Source organism: Triturus cristatus, chromosome 7 (genome assembly GCF_964204655.1).
Source record: "Triturus cristatus chromosome 7, aTriCri1.1, whole genome shotgun sequence".
NCBI lineage: Eukaryota > Metazoa > Chordata > Amphibia > Caudata > Salamandridae > Triturus > Triturus cristatus.
This window is the reverse complement of record NC_140590.1, coordinates 1161810530-1161826002: the sequence shown is the minus strand read 5'-3', so window position 1 is coordinate 1161826002 and position 15473 is coordinate 1161810530.

Below are 15473 nucleotides of genomic sequence, written 5' to 3'. Positions count from 1 at the left end.
GGAGAGCAGGCTGCTGTGCAATATAGCTTGTTTAAAAAAAAAAATATATATATATATATATATATATATATATATATATATATATATATATATCGCTCCTGAGTTAGGCTTTGCAATATGTCTAAAAAAAAAAACATTGAGCTAATAAATCTTGCTCAAGTGAAACCTATTGACTTTGCTAATGCCTTTTTTTTTTTCCTCCCCTTTCTTGTATTTCTGCTAGAGCTCGGCTACCATAGGGCTCTCTTTTTTGGCATTACTACGTGAACATCTGACACCCATCTCTGAATTATTTTTGTTGTTGACAAAATTAATTTCAAGATGGCCACTGACCTTGCGTGTGCAAGCATGGTGGGTATCTTAAGTGCATTTACAATGTCAGCGATCTCCCTTTTTTGACCGCTTGGCTTTGCCAGTGCTTTTTGCTGATGCTGTGCAGCGTCAATGAAAACCAAAATGTTTTGTGCGCTGTTGTGCAGCATTGGCCAAAAAAACAAGCATTGGCAAATCCAGTAGGTCTGGCCTTGGCTGCCAGCCTTTTGGCTATAGCAATGCTTTTGGTATGTCTTTTTTGCAGAACTTTGGGGAAGCTGCTGGGCTCTGTTAAGTATAATGTGTGTGTATACTGTTATTTAACAGGACCTTTCACCAAAAAGCTTCTATTTGTCTAAAAAGCACACATTGCCTTGCACTGGATGGAACTACTTTGTGTGGATGTGCTTCTTGTGAAGTTAGCTTGTGTCTAAGGTGGGCTGACTGTTGATTCATGCTGAATACAGTAGTGGGCGCAAGAGAAATGTGAATGGCACATGGCAGACCATTAAATGAATTGGACTCAATGAAAGCATCTTTATGCAAGTTAATTTATACTTCTAATTGTAGTGAAATCAAATGGTTTTGGCCAACATCAAACAAAGAGAAAGGGAGGCAAACATTGGCAAAGCCAATAGGTCTTACCTATGAGATGGTTATTGGCTCGATCAATGTCTGTTAGTCATGTTGTACAGCAGGATGGCTGAAAGCCCCAAAAAAGTGCTGTGATGGGGCTGGCTTAGTCATAGCTCTTTTCCTTTTTTTTTTTTTTCCATTTTTATTTTCCATTTTAATTTACATTTAAATTTCTGGCACAGTGGGAGGCAACACAGAAGGATAAAGACCATTTGAGGGCTCAGCACAGACAACGGAGGGTGTGTGTGTGTTTGGGTGGGGGGATATGATGCCGTTGGCATCTTTCTTGTTTATTGCTGGGTGGGAGGTAATAGGAGGGAGAGAGCCTGAATCGTGGGCACACGGCAACTGGGTGCGTGGGAAGGAGGGGCTGGATGCAAGCACACGGCCAACGGAGGGGCTGGGGAAAGCAACAACATGGACAGCAACGGAGGGAGGATGAGGAGGGGCAAACACACCAGACAAGGACAGGAGGAACACGAAGGGGCAGAGAAGTACACGAGGGATCAAGCTGTAAATGACGCACTCTGGTAGGGCGCTTAAACACAAACAAAAAAGTAGTACCTAAAGAAAATAAGCAGTTGTAAGTAATGGACGGCCTCAAAGCCCACTGTTATAAAACAAAAGATCTCTACGAGATAGTGCATGCGCGGTCTAGGCGAACGTAAAAAGGAAATGGTGTGATTTTTGTTTTATTTACCGATCCAAGATGCCAGCTCGCGAAAGTGCTTTTTAAGTCTCGCCTAGGGTGCGCGCATGCGCTGCTCCAGAAGATGACCTTTAGAAATACGGTCATCTCCTTTTCAAGCACACTCGTGCTTGTGGTGGCATCCACCTTGCGGGAGCGAGCAGCAGTGTGCCAACCATCTATTAGCATAGCCGTACACCGCTGCTCCCGCTAGGGGCAAGCTAGCACAAGCACGAGTGCTTTAAAACGGCTTGTGCTTGAAAAGTGCAAACCGCTTGTTTTAATTTAAGTGCCTCCCGTCGCTGTTTGCGAGTGCATGGTTGTTTATTCGGGGATTTTGCCTTTGCCGCCGGTCATTGTTCGTTCTTCACATGCGTGCGCTTCCCTCACCATGTCTTCCTCGGCGAGTGCGCAGTTGTTTCCTCGTAGAGTTTGCTTTGGTTTCTTCCGTGATAGTGCCTTCTAACTTAACAAGATCTCTTGCTGTTTGCCTTTTAGGAAAAAAGTACTTTATTCTGGCTAATACTGAGGCCCCTTACTCGTACTTCTTAATCGTAAACAGTGACGTGCGTGCATTTGTGCACATCAGCACGCATTTCAGCATACACTGAGCAAAACGTATTCGGCTACCTACAGCTCAGCACAAGAACACTGTATTATCTAGTATTAAATTTAGATTATGTTCGCAGAAACTAAGTGAAGGAATTGACTACACTAACCAGAATTTCACTTACCCAGAGCAGCAGCTGCTCTTTCTGAGTGGGGGCTTACAGAAAGAAATACGTAGATAATTTATTAAAAACTGTAGATTAAACCCATCTTTCTTTTAATGTTTTCTGAAAAGTACTGTTTTGGAAGTGAGCTTTGTTCCCCAATCCGTTTTTGTGTGAGTAGCACTCGTTCCCCTGGGATCTCCCCCTCAGTCTGGCTTTGTGTTGCTTCGAAACCAATGGTTCATATGAAAATGCCATTCTCCGAGCAGGAAAACTGCTTGAGGTCTGAAGAGGTTTAGAATGCCCCCTTTAAGTCTCAAACATTCAGGTGCCCCACCGTGCCAGCTAGCCCGTTAAACTGTCTGCAGCCCTTTCATTGGTAAACCCGGAGCTGCCACTATCGCATGCAGTGTGTGTGCTGCAGCAAAAAGATCTTTACATTTCTTTGTTGCACGGCTAAGTTCTGATCGAAACACCACCTACCTACTCCAGAGCGAGAATTAGCATTTTTCTCAAAATAAAGAATGACATTATTAGGCATCTAATGCACTGCAGTCTAGTGTGGACTGTTTTATAGTCGCAGACTTGCGTTAAGTTTGAAGGTGCTGCATTGAATATCCTACAGTAATTGTTCTGGAGGATGCCAGTCAGGGATGCGGTGCGTGCATTTCTACCAGTGGCTGTCGGCTTTCTGGCTGCGGAACTCTCATGTTGTTGCTGGATACCCCGTCGCAGGCGCTGGGCAGACCTGTAAATACCATCAGGCAGGCATTTGTCCCAATTACATGAACCCCAACCTCTAAGTGGATGCATAGAGTACCTGCCGCAGGGAATGTGAAATGGGCCAAGTGGCAAACGCCTTCTGCATGGTTGTTCTGCCCTTCAAATAGTTACGTTTTACTGGTATCTGATAATCTGCAGTTGCACAAGCAAGCCACTGCATTTATAAATTAGCGCGTTTGTAGATGTGCCCGGCTCTAGCCGAAAGTCTATGCGTTGAGCTCACTAGAGAGCAATAGCTTTTCTGAAGAAATGTCTTTCTTTTTGCAATGCACAGATGTTCATTACAGAGTTGCCCTACTGCTTCAGAAACAGTGTCCAGACCTTTCTAGTTTAAAACCATTCCTCAATTAATGCATTTCATCCTTTGATTGGTGTTTCACTGAAACGTTCTTGCCTGCTCTGTCAGAACAGGAAATGAATCCATAGTTCTAGCTACATTAATTTTCCTGTGGTCACATTGAACACAATTAGTCATACACAAATGTAACTTTCACGAGTGTGAGGAATATCCATGGAGAAAACAGATGCGCTTAACATGGTGCAAGACCATGTGTACTTTACACCATGGTTGTTCCTTAATTACCTCAAATTTTATAAAGGAATTAGTCACTTCAGGACGTGGAAATAGAGAAATTATCTCATACCCTTAAATGAAAGAAGGTGCCACAGATTTACTGTGTACAACAAAATTCCACAACTGCGTGCCTATATGAAATTGCTTATCTGTTCACCAAACTGCCACACTTGTTTTGGGTTGCATGCTGTATATCTAGATTGGGAATAGACTAGTTAATTAGACTGCAAATTGAACCAGAGTTTTAGTAAAGCATTGAATTTCTGGCATACCGCATCACACGAGGACGATGCAGACAACTACGGAGCGCCGCGCCTCCGTGTAGCCACAGGTGATCCCCGGCCCCACCCTCTGTAATGGCTGCACGTTCCTAGCTGGTTGGTTTTCGGCATGCTGCTGCTCCCGGTGATGCAGTTGTTTTCTTGCGCAGCGAGGCAAGATGTTTGAAGAGTGAGGGAAACGCCGTGGAATAGGACGTTTCTCCATCTGAGGGAAGAAAACGGCGGTTTTCGCAGCGGCGGAGTGGATCTCAAAATCAGATGGTGAGGGAAAAGCAGAGTTCTGGGCACAGTCGAATTCCCTGAGTTCCCTCCACGGTGAAATATGCGAAATATGCGAAAAGCGCTTTAAAATGACTCTAAGACACAATATCAAGCGCTTTACTGAAAGGATTTGATTTAGCGCTGCACCAACCGAACTGGACAACCGGAAGGTAACAAGCAACTGTGAAAGGGTCTGAATGGTTATTAGAATTTCCAACGAAGGGGAAAGCAGCGGCTTTTGACTTGTGCAATTTTTGAATTTAGATCCGTTTCTTCTGGGATTTATCGATGTTTTAAGGAAATACACGTTCTTACAAGGACTAAATGCCCGTTGAATAAGCACCGAAAGGTATTTTCTTGATCTAATTAAGCGCCCGGCAGCTAGTGGAGCGCTCTAGTTAAAGCATTTAAGGGTGCAAGCTGGTTCTGGCCGGTTTTTAAGGCAATAAATGCTTGATTGGCTGTGACTGTGCTGTGCCCGGTTGAGTGGTATGAAGGTACCGCAGAGCACTTGACTGCTTCCGGACTTAGTGGACCTAGTAGATGCGCAGCAGAAAATGAGCGACAAGAACTTTTTGCCTCTAGCGCCTAGGGGGGGGGGGGGGGGGGGGGGAAGAAATCTTATTCTGCAACAAAGGGAACATACAGAGCTGTTTTTTAGGCCTGGTTTGAAAACGTTTCATGATAGAATGGATTATATGAAACGACCAGTCCTAGAATTTTTTTAAAAAGTGTGGTAACTCTTTGTACCTCTCTGTACTGCCTGCACTGTTGGCACTGCTTGTGTGTAAATCTCCGACAGGGGGGTGCTTGTTCATTTGAAGTACTTGAGCACCCAAGAAAACGGGAAGAATATTTCTTGAAAGTTAATACTCTATACCCTATTGCTGGGTTAAGGAAAAAACCTGTTACCTGGTATTGGAGATATAGTGGGGTAAAATGGGTAAATTGTTGAATGCTCGAATTAAAGCTAAGGCTCGTCGCCTTCAGATCAAGGAAGCAAAGGAAGCGACTCTGATGGCAGATAAGGAATCCTCTCAAAAATCTCTGGAACTCGACTCTACATTTGAGAGTACAGATGAACAGGAATCACTCTCTGCCGAACCATTAAGCCAGACTAGTATTTTAGTAGATACGACGGCGGATATGAACTTAATCACTGCCTGCCCGGCTTTGCCCCAACCAGATAATATTGGATCTGCTAGCCCCAAGAAAGGGAAAGCAGTTATTAAAGAAGCAAGACAGTTTTCCCTTTTTTCTAAAGAAAAATAATAAAATAACCTCAAAATACTGTGAGTCCTGCCTTAAATCTGCAACCCGATGAGGAGATCTCGGGGAATTCTCAACCCTCATTTGCTCCACTATGTGCAAAGCCTGCCTTAGTCAGTCATGGAGCTTCCGAAGCGGTCACACAACTGAATAGGTGTTCAAACACCACCTTTGCTGGGACCGATATCTTACCAAGATGTTGATTCATCGCTGCTTACTGTCTCAAAGGAGTTTCGTTCAGGAAATATTTTACCAGCACAAGTCTTGGTCCAGATGGAAGGTATTTCCATTCCCATTCTCTCTGGCTCCTCTGTATTTCCGCCGGCAAAGTTAAACACAGTCTCAATTGGGTGCACAGAAGACAGCCTCATCGGAAGATACACTGTCAATGGCTGAGCATATGGTTACTCCACCACCTTATGCCACGCATCCTTTTAGTCCCGTCCTTAGTCTGAACACTGAGTTAGCAAGTGAGGTTCAGATGACGGTTAAAGACGTGCTAAATTTAATTTTATGTTTAAAACGTTTTTATTGAGACAAAAACAAACCATGGGGGAGGGGGATAGGAGGGCAGGATACATGGAATACAATCAAAGAAAAAGGGTGCAACTCCAGAGGGTTGGCAATAGGTAGCGCGGTGGGTCAGGGGAAAAAACACAGTAAATGAGAGCTAGAAATACAAGCTGTGGAATCCCCGCACGCGTATCCGACACCCCAAATCTAAGCAATAAAACCCCCCCCCATCAACACCTCAGCAGAACACAATCCCCCCCCCTTCCCATCCCCCATCCTCCCAGTGACGAAACAACAACACTCCCCCCCCCCCCCCCCCCCCCCCCCCCCCGTCCTATGGTCCCGCATCAGAGTGATCCTAACCAGGAAGCCCCGCGCCCCCCCCCTCCCCGGGGGGTCCCCGTCTCACATGTAAGCTAGTCCGCCGGGGTCACCGGCGGCGTTAGCCTAAGAAGCCTAAGATACCTCGGGCAGGTGAGCTCCCGGAATTCAGTGGACAGCAGCGCTAGAAAGGGTTGCCACAGCTCTTCAAATTGGTCTGTCTCCCCCGCAACCGTCAGCGACAGCTTCTCCATCCCCAGCACATGCCAGAGCCTATGCAACCAACCGGTGATGGAGGGGACGGTGGTTGTGCGCCAGTGGATTAGAATGTTCTGAACCGCAGACCCCAGCGCGATTGCGATCTGCCCACCCCTACGGGACTTCAGTGGATACATTAGGTCATTGGGGAGGCCCAACAGGACATACGCCGGGAGTCGCGGCAGCTCTATCTCAAAGTGCTTATCCACCTCGTCCAAGACTTCCCTCCAGTAGGCGGTCAGCACTGGGCAATCCCACAGAATGTGTGTAAGGGTACCTTCCTGCCCGCAGCTCCGCCAGCACCCCCTGTCAGTGTGTTTATGCATTTCATACAGCCTCTCCGGGGTGTAGTACCAGTATGTGGACACCTTAGTAAAGGTCTCCGTAAGGCCCGTGTGATATGCCGAGTGCCGCGCCCGATACGCAATTTTGTCCCATTCCTTGTGGCTAAGTGTCCTACCCAATTCCCTGTGCCAACGCTCCCTCCCCGGGTTGTAATAGTGAAACGGCGGGGGTTGTAGGTATTTGTACAGATCGGTGATCAATTTAGCGTCGGAGGTCCGCGTAGCCAACCACCTCTCATACGGTGTAATTGGACGGGCGGCGGTGGCACGCACCTGGGGCTGGAGGGCCCAATGCCGGACTTGCATGTAGCGCAATCTGTCCAGCTCCGTCAGGCCGAACTCCTGGCGGAGCTGCTGAAAAGGAACCACTCCTTCCGGGCCATAGATCTGGAAGAGTGCCCTGCAGCCCGCTTGCACCCAGTGGGAGAAAACCCCCGGCTCCATCCCTGGGGAGAAGTCCGGGTTGCCCGCAATGGGCGTGAGCGGCGAAGGGAAGGTGGTAAGGCCCCGGGCCTCGCAGACCGCGTCCCACACACGCAGGGGGACCCGCGTAACAAAGGAAGCGTAAAGATTGGGGGGGCGGTGCGCGCGGCGCAGGAATGGAACCTCTTGTAAGGTGCGGCCCGCCACCGCTTGGTCTTGGAAGAGCCAATGTTTATCGGACTCCCACCTGCTCCACTCCACCAGATAGCGAAGCTGCGCCGCCTGAAAGTACTTACGGAGGTCCGGAATGCCGAGACCCCCCGCTTCCGGAGCAAGCGTGGAGAGGACCCTCTTCATGCGTGGCCTGCGGCCCTGCCAGACAAAGCGGGAGATGTCAGCCTGCATTTGTCGTATCCAGCCCACCGGGGGTTGGAGCGGAAGGGCCCGAAAAAGATATAGTATCTGGGGCAACACCGTCATCTTGACCGCCGCGATTCGCCCCAGCCAGGACAGCAGGCCTTTGTTCCAGCGGCCAAGCTCGTCCTTGATCTTCCTGCTGAGGGAGGCATAATTGGCCGTAACCATCTCCGGTAATGTGGGCGCCAGCAGAATCCCCAGATACGGCACCGTGGTCGAGGACCACTGCATGGGGAAGAGCCGCTGAAGATCCCTCCTGGTTTCCGCAGCCAGGGACACGTCTAATGCCATCGACTTGCTCATATTCATTTTGAAGCCGGCCACCCCCGCAAAGGCGTCCAGCTCCCGGAGGCAAGCAGGCAGCGACCTCCTAGGGTCGTCCAAAGTCAGCAGGACATCATCCGCGTAGAGACTGATGGTGTGAACGTACTGGCCCATCCGGACCCCGACTGCATCCGGATTATTACGAATCCTCTGAGCAAACGGCTCCATGTAGAGGGCAAATAAGAGCGGCGAAAGAGGGCAGCCCTGCCGCGTGCCGCGCTCGATGGCAAAGCCACCAGAGCTACACCCATTGACCCGCACCGACGCTGAAGGATGCTTATAGCAGTTAAATACCATGGTGCGGAACTTATCGCCGATTCCCAGTTTCTTGAGGACCTGCTCAAGATACGGCCAGTGAACTCTGTCGAAGGCCTTCTCCGCATCAACGGACAGCAACATCCGCTCCCCCGAGATCCTTGAGGCCTTCTCCAGAACATGCGTCACCCTCTTGGTGTTGTCAACCGTCTGTCTGCCGGGCACAAAACCAGCCTGGTCCGCCTCCACCAGATCGGGGAGGTGTGGACTCGAGAATCCCCGTGTACAACTTGAGGTCGACATTTAAAAAGCGAAATGGGTCGGTACGAGCCGCAGAGGGCCCGGTCCTTCCCAGGTTTCGGGAGTACAGCGACCGTCGCTCTCAGGAGATCCGGAGGGATGGCTCCCGGTTCGGCGAAAGAGTTAAATAGCCGAGTAAGGACAGGGGCCACGGCCGTGCAAAAAGTCTTGTAAAATAGCGACGTGTACCCGTCCGGGCCCGGGGCCTTTCCATGTTTCAGCCGCGCGATAGCGGAAATCACTTCCTCAACATGGATGTCCCGCTCCAGGTGGTCAGCCTGAGCCGGATCCAGTACCGGGAGGATCACCGACTCCAAATAGCCGTCGGCATCCCGTGGCGAGGAGGGCTCCTCAGCATACAGCGCCTCGTAGAAGCCGCGGAAAGACTCCGCTACCTCCGCGTCCCCGGAGACAACCCCCCCGTCCGCGCCCACCAATTCTTTCACAACGCTGCGTTGTTGCGCGACCCGGAGCCGGTGTGCTAGGAGCTTGCCACATCTGTCCCCCCCGGTGTAGTAGGCATGTTTCAAGCGTAGGGCGGCGTACACCGCCCTGTCAAGATCCAGAGCCGACAGGAGCTTCCTCGCTGCCTTCAGCTGCCTCCACACCCTTGGCGCCCCCGTACGGCGGTGGACCTGCTCAAGCTCCCGGACTTGAGCCGTCAGCTCTTCCCTCTTCAGTTGCCGCTCCTTATTCTCAGCTGCAGAGATAGAGATGAATTCCCCCCGAAGGACGGCCTTCAATGCTGCCCACTGTGTCGCCTGCGAGGTGTCAGTGTTGCTATTGTGGGTGAGATAGTCCTGTATGACCTCCCCGATGCGTTGCACCACCGACTTTTTGTGTAGAAGTGTATCCCGGAGGCGCCACACCCCCCGAGAGGGGGAGGCCGCCGGCCACTGGAAAACGCCGGTGACTGGGGAGTGGTCAGACAGGGTCAGGACCCCGATGTCCGCCGCCGTGGCAGCGGCACGCATCGGTCCACTCACCAGGAGGTAGTCCAGCCGTGAGTAGGTGCGGTGTGCGTGCGAGAAGTAAGAGTAGTCCCTATCCGTGGGGTGCATGGAGCGCCAGAGGTCGTGCAAATCCATTTCCGCAATCCGGGCCCTCCCAGCCTGGGACAGTTCCCCCGTCTGCGGGAAGCGCTGCGCCGATCTGTCCATCATAGAGTCAAAGACAATGTTGAGGTCTCCCCCTAAGATAACGTGGCGGTCGGGGGAAGCAGTGACATCCACCAGCGCGGAATCTAGGAAGCGCTCTTGGTGATCGTTTGGGCTATAAACGGAGCCGACCGTAAATGCTATGCCTCCCAGGCGCATGCGATACGCAAGGAGCCTCCCCTTCTGTTCAGCACACTTATGCAACACCTCCCCCCGAAAGGAGCTCGCCAGGAGAATAGCTACCCCCGCTGTCTTGTTCGCTGCCGAGGAAAAGAACTGGGTAGGGAACCTAGCAGAGCGCATCCTGTGGCAATCTCGGGGCAATAAGTGTGTCTCCTGCAAAAGGCAAATGTCCGCCTGCGTCCCCTCCAGCAACGACAGGATCGCTCTGCGCTTCACCGGGTTGTTCAGACCCTGAACATTAAGGGTCACAACCTTTAGGCCCGGCATTCCTCGCGGGGGTCGGGAGCGCCATGCAATGGGCAGGGAATCAACGGGTGGGGCGCGCGAGAGGCCGCAGCGCAGGACAAGCCAGAACAAAGCGGGCATAGACAACATCGGACGGGACTTTCTCAACCCCAAAACAACCCCCCCCCCCCACCCAAAACACAACCCTGGCAACTAGCCACCCCCCAACTCAAACACCCCATAGTCTCAGTCAAGCCCCAAAACGGGCAAGTCCGTAGGAAAGAGCGAAGTGGACGTCCAGCCACTCACCTCCAGCCGCTCCCCCCCCAACCCCCCCGCCCCGTACCAAGCAAGTAAAGAAGCTAAAGACGTCTCCCCCCGGAGTGTGTGTTAGGCCGTCAAGGCCACGCTAGAGGAGCCGGTCGAGTCCCCGGCCGCCGCCCTCAGGGCGTCTGCCATGTCCGCCCTGATGGTAGGGGAGTCCGGGCGCCCCACACTGGCTGCTGAGCGCCGCCTCGATGACCTCCGCCGGTTCCGTCTCTCCGAAGACCTCCACGACGGCGTAGCTCCCTCCTCCTCCGCCGCCGTGAGCCCCAGAACCCCACAAATGTCTTGCAAGGAGCGTAGCTGGTGTAACACTCCGTTCCACCGAAAAATCAGGCGGAAGGGGTGACCCCAAGAGTACGGCGTCTCATGCTCGCGCAGAAAGTCAGTGGCAATCCTAAAGGACCTGCGCTTTTGCAGAGTGATGGCGGAGAGGTCCTGGTAAAGCGCCACCGGCCGATCCCGGAAAGTCAGGGGCTGTTTCCTGCGGGCCTCAGCCATGATGCGTTCCTTTAGTGGAAAGTCGGGCAGGAAGGCCAGAATGTCCGGTGGAGGTGCCGATGACTGGCGCTGCCGGCCAACCCTATGCGCCCTGTCAATGCTGATGGGAAAGTCCGCAGCTTCCCCCAGGATCTCTCGGAACAGGGCCCGCAGGTAGCCCCCCAGATCGGACCCCTCGTCTGCAGTCGGCACACCACGCACTCGAATGTTGTTCCTCCGAGATCTGTTCTCAAGGTCCTCAGAGTGGGCCTGGAGCTCCACACACTGTTCCCGGAGGCGAAGAACGTCCTGCTGGAGGTGGACTGTCTCCTCCGATCGCTGTTGGCCCTCCGTCTCCACCGCTTCCACACGCTCACCAAGGCCCTCCACCTCCCTGCGCACTTCTCGGACCTCGCTGGCCACCTCCCGCTTCAGTGTCTGGAAGTCCTCCCTGAGGGAGCTAAACAGTTCCTCCATAAAGGCCCTCGTGACGGGTGGCTCCCCTCCAGTCACATCCGCCGGAGCCCGGGAGGGCCCCGGCGAGGGCTGCGTCCTGTCCCGCAAGTGCTGGGCCCTGCCAAGCATGTCCGGCAGGGTACGGTCCCCTTTCTTCGGGCCTCCTTTCCCAGACATCGCTAGCTCCGCAGTCTGGCACCGATCCAGGCGCCCCAGGGATGCTCAGCCGCCGGCCAGCACTCGACCTGGGTATCCCCCACGAGTGAAGTCGCTGCGTCACAGGTGACAAAATGGCGGCCCAGTCCGGTCACCGTCAGCCGCAAGAGCTAGTGTGAGACAACCCAGGGGGCCGCAGCGGAGGGGCCCCAACAGCACATCCCCCCGGTAGTCAGCCCAGCAGTAGCGGGGGTCTCCTGCATCCAGCAGCCAGGACTCCAGCGAAGGCTGCCACCACTGCTCCTTCGGGGACAAAATGGCGGCCGGGCGGAGCAGGCCAAAACGACCAGGCCCGGCGACACCACCGGGGCCCCCGGGGCACCCCGCAGTAAAATAAGTTCCACCACCGGCCCCCGTTTGTCACGCACAGGGGCCCAGATGGTCCAACCCCATCAGAGAGTCCGCTGTACCTCGGCTAGGGGTCAGGGCCTCCGCAGTGCGAGGTGTCGCCGTCACCAGTCCGAGTGCCGGGGCACCCGTCCCAAGCCTTCCACACCGTCGGGCCCCTTCCCGCAAGGCTCCTTCAGTCACCGTCGAACGGCGGGCCAGATCCCCTCCAGATCGCAACTTTCAGCACCAGGCCCAGCCGAGGCGCCCGGACAGCGCTCCAATGCGCTCCGCCCCTCGGGCTCGCCGTCGTCGTTCCTTGATCTCGGTCGAACTGTTGGGGGGGTTCCCCCGGGGCGATCCGGACCAAAACAGCACCGATGTGTGCCCCTGATGTTCCGCCACGCTCCTCTCCCGCGCTGAGCCTCAGCGGGGGGAGAAAAGCATAAGAAAAGGGCTCTAGCTTGGCCGGGCCGGAGGAGCTACGGGAGGAAGCGTCCGCTCACCCCGCCATCTTGGCCACGCCCCTAAATTTAATTTTAGATGCGGTTCGGGAGTTGAAAAAAAACTCAGAGTGGAACTCTCCTCTATACATCAGCGACTGGAGAAAATTGAGGATGTAATTTCTGTTTTCCCTCTAAGACTTCAAGAAGCTGAGGCTCGGATTTCTATTCTTGAGGATCAGATAACACTGGTAAAAGAAGAGGTTAAGGTGGCAGCCAAAAATAGGCAGATATTTGAAAATAAATTGGATGAGTTGGAAAATTACACACGGAGATCCAATCTTAGAATAGTTGGAGTCCCGGAGGGGCTAGAGGGGGCCAACACCGTACAATGGGTCACCTCATTCATTAGGCAAGAAGTTATTCCTGAATTTGAAGGGGACCTAAATATTACCAGGGCGCATCGGTACCTGCTCACCCCTTTCCTAACTTCTCGCTGCCACGCACAATACTTTTAAACTTTTCTGATTTACGCATCAAGGAAACAATACTTTCTAAAGCTATACAGCAAAGACAGTTTTCAGTAAAATAAAACAGCAAAGTGGCGTATTTTTTCGGATATGTCTGCAGCAGCGGCACGTAGAAGGAAGGAATTCGTGAAAATTTTACATCTGTTTAAAGCTAATGGGGCTCAGGCCTCGATTGCCCAACAGTCTAAGTTGAAAGTTCTGGTGAAAGGCACATTTTTCATGTTCTCTGACTTGGATGAAGCTCAGGAGTTATTGAAGGAAATTTCGCAGGGTCACAAAGGGTGAATGAAAAGAAGTGGAACTGGGCAAAAATTCTTTGTCTTATCAAATGGCTGCATTTAGTATTAAAAAAAAAATATGTTCTATTTTTTTTTCTTTCTGGATATGTTGTCTGTTACTGTACCTTTTATTTGATTTCACTAGAGTTTAAGCATGTCAAATTACCTTCATTGCTGAGAGGGGGCTGAGGGTTCACGGGGGTGTGACAACAAGACACCCAGGTTGTTAGGGGGAAGGGAAGTGTGGTCGGCGTGGGGGAGGGAGGAAGGACCACATTTTGGGGGAGGAGGGTCTCAGGGGTAGGGTCAGGAGCATTATGGAGAAGGGGGGGGCACAAGGTCAGGATAGGGTGTAAGAGAAAATGAAGTCCTCTGTTTTTTTAAATTACTTTTCTTTTGATCAAGGTTTTTTATATCTTTCTATGAGGATTGAGTCGATTGCTAGAATTTGGTTAATTTGCTGTTATGACCAGTAAGGAGCAACTGAAAGTGGTATCATTTAATGTAAATGGTTTAAATAATCAGAAGAAAATGTGGGCTATAGAGATGTGGATTAAAACTGAAAATCCTTCGGTAATTCTGTTACAAGAAACCCATATTTCTTCTACAAGGACATTAGATTTCTCTATGTTTAGGGCCTGGGCCTCGTATCGAGGTTTCTCCAGTACCTCTGCGTCCCATAGAGGGACAGCTATCTTTTTTTAAATAAAAATATTCATGCAGAGATTATAAACTCAGAAGGGGATCAGCGGGGGCGTTGGTGCTGGGTTACATGCACAGTTAAACATAGACAGAGACCTATACCCTTTGTTAATTTTTATGCACTGATTGAAGACAACTTTAAGATCTATGAAGAATTGTTTCAATCCTTGTTGACTGTTATAGGGGATGTAGTAATTGGGGGAGATTTTAATATACTTATTAATCCAATAATAGACTCCTCTACTAAGACAAGGAAACAGCTAAAACCTAAATCCTTAAATTCTGCAGAATTACGGGGTTACACTTGATGTGCATGATCCATGGCGTTTGAGTTTTCCATTTAAAGCAGAATTTACGTGCTGGTCAGGCAGATTCAAGTCTTCATCACATATTGATTTTTTTTGGTCTCTAGAAAGCTTTGTTTCAGTCAGCAGAGATTTTTCCACAATGGATTCTCAGATCATGCTATGATAGTTTTATAGATTTGTTTAGAAAATTCGGTAAAAATTCCCAAGCTATGGGTGCTTAATAGAGAATATTTAAGTGATGAGTCCTGGGTTAACTCTATAAAGGTAGAGATTAAAGAATTTCTTACCCGAAATTATGAATCTGCCCCATTAAATATCGTTTGGGACTCGCTTAAGGCTTTCATCCGTGGAATAATCATCGGAAAGGACGCAGCCAATCTAAAGGAATTTAGAGTTAAAAAGAAAAACTTAGAGCAGAAAGTACAAGTACTCAGCACTATGATTTCATAATCCATCTAGAGCTAACCAATTTCAGCTTGGTCAGGCAAAACGCGATCTTAGTGCTAATTATTATATGCAGAGCGAAGTGATTGTTCGGCAACAATACCAAAAGGTATCTGAAGAAAGCAATTTTACGGGCATATTTTTGGCTTGGCAGGCTAAGGAACATGCGGCCGCAAATCTAATTAAAACCCTAAAATGTCCTCTTACTGATTTAGAGACAGGTGATCCGCTTAAAATAGGGGAGAGAATGCTTAAACATTATGAAAACATATATGGTCAACATCAGAAGGTAGATCTTTCCTTGCTAGAAGTCTTCTTACACAAAAATGAATTATCTAGGCTCTCCGAAGTAGATCAACAGTCTATGGCTAGATTATTCTCTAAAGTGGAGCTCGAGAGAGTTATAAAAGATCTCCCTAATGGCAAAGCCTGTGGCCCAGATGGGTTGCCATCGGAATTTAAGGTCTTTTTTTTCTGCATTTGGTGATTTTTTTTTTTCTTATATTAATAAATTCTATGTTAGAGGGGGCACAATACCAGATTCCTTTAGACAAGGTAACGTAGTGAGTTTCTTGTAAAAGGGGAAGGATAGTAAAGATCTAAATTCTTATCGCCCGATAACATTACTAAATTCTGATTACAAAATATTAACAAAATTGATGTCAGTACGCTTAAATAATATCTCGGCAGAATTGATTCATCCGGATCAGAATGGTTTTATTGCGGGC